Source organism: Monodon monoceros, unplaced genomic scaffold (genome assembly GCF_005190385.1).
Source record: "Monodon monoceros isolate NGI ecotype Baffin Bay Population unplaced genomic scaffold, NGI_Narwhal_1 Super_Scaffold_13, whole genome shotgun sequence".
NCBI lineage: Eukaryota > Metazoa > Chordata > Mammalia > Artiodactyla > Monodontidae > Monodon > Monodon monoceros.
In genome coordinates this window covers 27,744,260-27,752,128 of record NW_021703769.1, presented here as the reverse complement: position 1 = coordinate 27,752,128, position 7,869 = coordinate 27,744,260, and positions in this window count along the sequence as shown.

The window sequence follows — 7,869 nt, the reverse complement described above, 5'->3', positions numbered from 1 at the left end:
GTGGGCGAAGGGGAGCAGAGGGCGGGAGGAAGGGTTAGAAAGCGGACCCTGGGGGCGGGTGGCGTCGGGGGTGGAGAGAGCCACAGAGGGCGCTCCTTCCAGGAAGAGGGAAGGGGGCAGCGGCGAGGAATGGAAGGTGCTGAGAGAGAAGGGGAGCGGGGCAGGGGTGTGAGGAGAAGACGGCGAGAGCCAAGGGCTCGGACGCCTAGGGCTCCCTCCACACACGACTCCTCAGAGTTGAAGGCCGGGTACTCAGAGAGGGACACCGAGGCTGAGGAGTGACCGCAAGCGCCCATTGCCTCCCCTCAGGCGGGGTCCCTCAGGGCTCGTGCCGGTGAAGAGCCCGGCGGCACACGTGTGGGGATGAGGGTGGCCGCGGCCGCCGTGATCCAGCCCGCCTCCAGCCCCCGGGTCCCGCCCGTCGCCCTACTTCCAGCGCCGGGTCTGCAGCGAGGCGTGCCCGAACAGGGACTGGAGGAGGAGTCGCTAGATCCTCGCGTTAGATCTCTGGCGCTCCGCGCCCTGAGCTGCTGTGCGTCTGGGAGTGCGCGGCCGGGCTACAGGGCGGGGAGGGGCGGGGCAGTGGACCGGGGCGGGGCGAGGGGAGGGGCATATGGGGATGGCACGGGGCTATAGGCGGGGCAGTGGGCAGGGAACAGGGCAGGCCTAGGGCGGGGCGGCAGGGTGGGCGGGGCTAAGGGCCAGCGGCATGAGTGGGTGGGGCAAAGGGCGGGGCAGGGGATAGGGACCCGGACCGGGGCGGGGATGGGGGACACTGAGAGCAGTTTCCCGCGTGGTGCTTGTTCTTGGAGCTTATCTGTTCAGCGACCCGGTCACTAGTCACTGCAAAACAATTGTGAGGGGTAGTAATGTCTGACCTCTCTGCTTGGCCTCTGAACATCACCAGGATGATGTCTCATCTTTTGCACTTAGAGCGAGGAGGTCCCTGGAGAGTTATTAAATCTCTTTAACCTTAGTTTTTCTCATCTGTAAAATGGAAATGATGATAATAAAAGTACCTCTGCCATAGGGTATTGTAAGAGATGAGTGAGATGAAGCATGTAAAGAGCCTAGCAATAATAAATGCTCAATAAATATTAGCTATCATTATTGTTGTTGTTAAAAAGATCATTCACATTGACCAGCACTTTAGGGACAGCAAACATTTTCCTGCCTGGAATATCACAGCTTTCAATAGCTAAAGCCAACTGCTACAACATAAGAAAAATCATACAAAAGGATATGGATCAAAAGCTGTTTTCCTCCCTGAACTTCATAGTAAATACTGATAAGTCTTGGAATAACAATGGCATCCAATATATAGGTTATTGATAAGGTCCCAGGCTCCTTGCTGATGGGTTGTCTTATTTACTCTTCAAACAACCTCACAAGGTAGTAATTTCCCTCCTTTTGAGATGAGGAAATGGCCTGGAGGGAGAAGCCACCTGTCCAGGGTCACATAGTTGGGGGTGTTAGAGACAGAATTCAGCTCGGGTTTAGCTCCCCTTTTCCCACCTCAGGGAATGGTGTCACAGTGACCACTCAGGCAGACATCTGGGAGATGCCCTTGATGCCAACCTCACCTCTACCTTAATATCACTCCATAAGCAAGCCCATCACTCCACCTTCAAATAGGACTTTATCCACTTCTCACTGCCTCTACCCTCTCCACCCTGGTCTAAGCTACTTCCCTCCTGGAAAAGCTCCAACAGCTTTCTCAGCAATCTCCCTCATGTCACTTGCCTTCCTTGAGCCCATTGTCCACACTGAAGCCAGAAGGGTCTCCCCCCTTTAAAGCCCTCTAAGTCCTCCTGTTGCTCTTAGAATAAAAACAAACTCCCTCCTAACAACTACAGGGTCCTGCATAGTCTCCCCCTTACTTATTATTCTAGCTTCATGTCCTATGGGTGGATTTATCCTGACCACAATGAATCTTCAGTTTCAGGGCCCTTGCTTGCATGGGCCCCTCCAAGGCCCTGGGAGAAACATAGCAGTGTGTTCACCTGGGTGTGTGTTTTTGTAAACATTGCAGAAGTAAGATATTTAACGGTAATCCTTTAAGATCGATGTCTTTCAACTCTCCCTTTATCATACTGTATTGTGGCAATGGAGTACCTGAAGGATGCAGCTAAGGCAGAGTTGAGTTAGGTGTACATTAATTTAGGTTCAGAGGTGTTATGGATTGAATGTTTGTGTCCCTCCAAATTCATATGTTGAAATCCTAATCCCCAATGTGATGGTATCGGGAGATGGGGCCTTTGGGAGGTAATTAGGTCATGAAGGCTCCACCCTGATGGGTTAATAATATGGGATTAGTGCCCTTATAAAGGAGACCTTTCAACCTTTCTGCCTTGTGAAGACACAGCGAGAAGACAGCTGTCTGTGAACTAGAAAGCAGGTTCTCACCAGACACCAAATCTGCTGGCAACTTGATCTTGGACTTCCCAGCCTCCAGAACTGTGAGAAACAAATGTTTGTTGTTTAGCCACCCAGTCTATGGTAGTTTGTTATAGCAGCCTGAACAGATTAGGACAAGAAGGATCAATTTATACAGTTCACAGCCCCTTTCATCTTTAGTTGTGTCACTGCTGTCCGTCTCAGTGTAGGAATGGCTTCCAGGAATATCCCTATTGTCCACTGTGCTGACTCACCCTGCACTGTGACAGGAAGGTGCAGGGCCACATGTTGTATCATTGCCCAGCATCAGTGCAAAATGGGTGGAAAACAAGATTTGGAACATACAGTGCTAGAGCTAGTCTACAGAAAATTCTTCTGATCATCAGATGTATTAAACTATATGCAGAGGATTTGGTTCCCCACAAAGCCTGGTTAAAAGCAGAAGTATATTTGGCAGTGCAGCCTGTACAATTATAAATGCACTGCACGTTTTTTCTTCCTTTCTAATAGGAATTGCACAAACTAGAAGATATCAAAGTCCTATGTTTGTAGGGATATGGCGAACTGTAAACAGCGAGTATGTCCATGAGGGAATTTGAGTGTTGTATGATCTCATTGTGTTGGGTCATGCCTTACTTAGCATTTCTGCCCTAGCAATGTCTTACAGAAGAAATGGCCTGTAGATGGTAACAAAAGTAGTACAGCAGGCCCTCCATATCCACAGGCTCTGCATCCGTGGTTTCAACCAACCTCAGCAAAAATATTTGAAAAAAATTCCAGAAATTTCTAAAAAGCGAAACTTAAATTTGCCACACAGTGGCAACTATTTACATAGCATTTACACTGTATTAGGTATTATAAGTAATCTAGAGATGATTTAAAGTATGGGGAGGGTGTGAGTAGGTTATATGCAAATACTATGTCATTTTACATAAGGGACTTGAGCATCTGTGGATTTTGGTATCTGTGGGAGAATAATTGCCCCACAGATACCAAAGGGCAATGGTAATTCATTAAGAGGAATAGATACATTTCAAATCAAAGTAATGAATACACTTGTAGATTGTTGTGATAATCTAATTAATTAAAAGGAGTGAATTATATAAATACATTTGGGGAAAGATTCAAATATCTCACTTATTTGACATGAAATACTGATATGGATGAAGATAATGTAGAATTCATATTATGCCACCACATGGGGATGCTGACAATAAAACTAGTTAATGTGCTGTCAACCCAAAAAGTATTTAAGCTTAGTCACTATATAAAAAGACTTATAGCTCATGTATGAAAGCAATTTAGAGGTTTTCTCAAATTTGACAATAATCCTAAGAATTTACATGGCATTAAGCTTTACAACTTAAAGAAAATTGTTTAAACTATCCACCAAAAAAGTTAATCAATCTTGTAAACACTAAATTATCATCTTCATATTTTTATGAAAAGACAACAAAATCATTGTCTTATGAGTATATGGTCAAAGAATATACAGCAAAAAATGTAGAGAAAAAATTATTATAGAGCCATATCATGGCGGCTAATTAATAAAATATTACGCTATGTTTCCAGATTTTATGATTGTCAGCTTTTAACATTTTATAATTTGTTGTTATTTCTTCTGTCATTCTAGAAACAATTTCCCTTTCTAACCTAGTTCTGTATTTATGACTTTATTCTTTTTCTTTAAGAAAAGAATACTCGGGCTTCCCTGGTGGCGCAGTGGTCGAGAATCTGCCTGCTAATGCAGGAGACAGGGGTTTGAGCCCTGGTCTGGGAGGATCCCACATGCCGCGGAGCAACCGGGCCCGTGAGCCACAACTACTGAACCTGCGCGTCTGGAGCCTGTGCACCGCAACGAGAGGCCGCGATAGTGAGAGGCCCGCGCACCGCGATGAAGAGTGGCCCCCGCTTGCCACAACTAGAGAAAGCCCTCGCACAGAAACGAAGACCCAACACAGCAAAAATAAATTAATTAATAAACTCTTACCCCAACATCTTCTTTTTTTTTTGCGGCACGCGGGCCTCCCACTGTCACGGCCCCTCTAGCTGCGGAGCAACAGGCTCCGGACGCGCAGACCCAGCGGCCATGGCCCATGGGCCCAGCCGCTCCGCGGCATGTGGGATTCTCCCTGACCGGGGCACAAACCCGTGTCCCCTGCATCGGCAGGCAGACTCTCAACCACTGTGCCACCAGGGAAGCCCTCAACATCTTCTTTAAAAAAAAAAAAAAAGAATACTCTACATTTTATAAGCTTCAGGCCCCATAAAGCCTGGCACTGTCTCTGCCCAACCCTGTGCTCTTGCCCCCTGTGCTCTAGCCATATTGGATCCCCTCTATGCCCATTGCTTAGGAAATTGCCTGGCACACAGTGATACCAGAAAACTATTTGTAGATAAATGAATGAATGAATGAATGACTCAGAAGCCAGAATGTTAGAATGTTAACTCCAGGGAAACATGAATTTTGTCTGTTTTATTTGTTCTTACATTCCCACATCCAGAACAGTGCCTTGCATACAGCAGGGGCACAATAAGTATTTTTCTAAATGAATCCAGACCTGTTTCATTGCAGATAATGCTTCTTTTCATTGCCTCCAGTTATTCCATTTACAAAGTACTTTCCCAAGATCTCTCCATAACTCAGAGATGTCATTTTCATTTTAGAGTTAAAAGTTCAGAAGAGAAGTGACTTGCCCCAGGTCATTCAGTCAGTGGCAGAGCTGAACTTCAAATCTAGATCTCCAGGGCCCGAAAGCCTCAATGTCCACAGCACTCCCAATAACCTGTCCCACAGTAGGAAAGCAGACGTTGAAGAAGCCAGTCCCAGAACGCAGAGCAGGCCGGGTCCCAGAAGAGTTACTCTGCATGGACACCAGGTGGCGCGATCCATCGAGTAGTTACCCTAGTCTTTGATAGCAACTTGATAAGATCAAAAAAGTTTATCCGAAACCAAAGTTTGAACCACCAGTTTCATTTGATTTCAACTGCCTTGCTTTTCCTTCATTGACCACTTGCTCTTTGGGTCTCAGTTTCCTTTCTGTCAAATGGGAATATTAACAGGTACTTCCTAAACAGGCGATACGTTATGGTGCCCATGCACGGCCCATATTCAACAAACATGCATCCTACTTCTTCCGACAGGGCCCACGGTAATCTCCAGCTGTACAAAATTCTTCTTAGCCCTGCACATTGCCAGAGAATGATTTCCAGCAGGAATGAGAAGGAAATTCCTTTTTGTTGATCACCTACTGTGGTAGGTGGAAAAATGACCCCTACATCCTAATCCCTGGAGCTTGTGAATGTTACTTTATGTGGCAAAGGGAGGGGGGGGTCCTCCTTTGCAGATGTGATTAAATTAAGGATCTTGAGATGGGGAGATTATCCTGGATTATCATGTGCACCCTAAATACAATTGCATGTATCCTCAGTAAGAGGAAGACAAAGGGAGATTTTACACAGACAGAGCAGAAGGCATAGGTGTGGCTTCAAATCAGAGTACCAGCAGCCACCAGAAGCTAGACAAGGTCAAGAACAGATTATCCCCTAGAGCTTCCAAAGGGAGTGCAGCCTGGCCCACACCTTGATTTTGGTCCAGTGAAACAGGAGCGGAACTGCGACCATGGGGCAGAGGCAGGGCAGAAATCCCACCTATGAACTGGGTTCAAGATATGCTGGAGGCAGGGAAGGGGGCACACTACTGGGGACACCCAGACTCTAGGCCTACTCACCAACCATGGTGATTCCAGATGGTGTTGTCTAGAGATGTCTTTGAGTTCCTTTCACACATACAGAGACTGTCTTGCCCCAGACTCTGCCAGAAAGAGTGGAGGGGCTGGTAGGGGGGCATGTGAACCCAGCATCTCTGCATCCTCTTTCCCACGGCACCCCTCCCTCCACTGCTGCTGATTGGAAGAGCACCATCATGCTGTGGGTAAGAGGTCTGCTTAGGCAGGAGATAGACCTGAGATTTACTCAGTGTGTTATTTTGGGCCACTTAGCTCCCCTAAAGCTCAATTCCTTCATCCGTAAAATGGAGATGTAATATCACCCTTGCAGAGCTGTTGAGTGGGTTCACAGCAACAGTATCTTTACAATGTTTCATATGGTGCTAGTAGTTAGGGTAGATAATTGATAATAAAAATGAATAGTTTACATGGCACACACACAGCCCTTATTAGATGGCAGGCACTGTTGAAAACATTTTGCATGTATTTTTTTTAATGGGACCAGAAAAGAGTTTTATTTGAGCCAAACTGAGGACTATAGCCAAGGAGACAGTCTCTCAGATAGCTCTGAGGCATTGTTCCAAAGAAGCATGGTTTTTAGCACAGTTTTGTATCTTGTCAGAGCAAACAACATCAAACATTACAGGATACATTCCTTCAAAATTTCAAAGAAGACAGATGAGCACGTACACAGCAAATCAGCCTGGCCTTGGCACCTGTGAAGAGAGTCTTATCATCAAAGGAGTATTAGCATTGATGCTCCAGGAAGGGAGGTATTTATCTCTATCTTCAGAACAGACATTGTTTACTTCTGGACAAGGCACACTTTTCTTTAATGGTTAGAGCAGATGTACAGTGGATGCTTTTTTTTTTGGTGTAAGCAATATATATATAAAAATATATATATATATATTTTACTCACATCACTCTGTTATTGGTCAAATCAGTCATACAATCAACTGGGTCATTCCATCATTGGATGACTTGAATAATATATATACATATATATATTTTTCATACAGCAGGTTCTTATTAGTCATCAATTTTATACACATCAGTGTGTACATGTCAATCCCAATCTCCCAATTCATCACACCACCACCAACAACCCCCCACGGCTTTCCCTGCTTGGTGTCCATATGTTCTCTACATCTGTGTCTCAATTTCTGCTCCACAAACCAGTTCATCTGTACCATTTTTCTAGGTTCCACATATATGTGTTAATATACGATATTTGTTTTTCTCTTTCTCACTTACTTCACTCTGTATGACAGTCTCTAGATCCATCCACGTCTCAACAAATGACCCAATTTCGTTCCTTTTTATGGCTGAGTAATATTCCATTGTATATATGTACCACGTCTTCTTTATCCATTGGTCTGTCAGTGGGCATTTAAGTTGCTTCATGACCTGGCTATTGTAAATAGTGCTGCAATGAACATTGGTGTGCATGTGTCTTTTTGAATTATGGTTTTCTCTGGATATATGCCCAGAGGGCATTGCTGGGTCATATGGTAGTCCTTTTTTTAGCTTTTTAAGGACCCTCCATACTGTTCTCCATAGTGGCTGTATAATTTACATTCCCACCAACAGTGCAAGAGGGTTCCCTTTCCTCCACACCCTCTCCAGCATTTATTGTTTGTAGATTTTCTGATGAAGCCCATTCTAACTGGTGTGAGGTGATACCTCATTGTAGTTTTGATTTGCATTTCTCTAATAATTAGTGATGTTGAGCAGCTTTTCA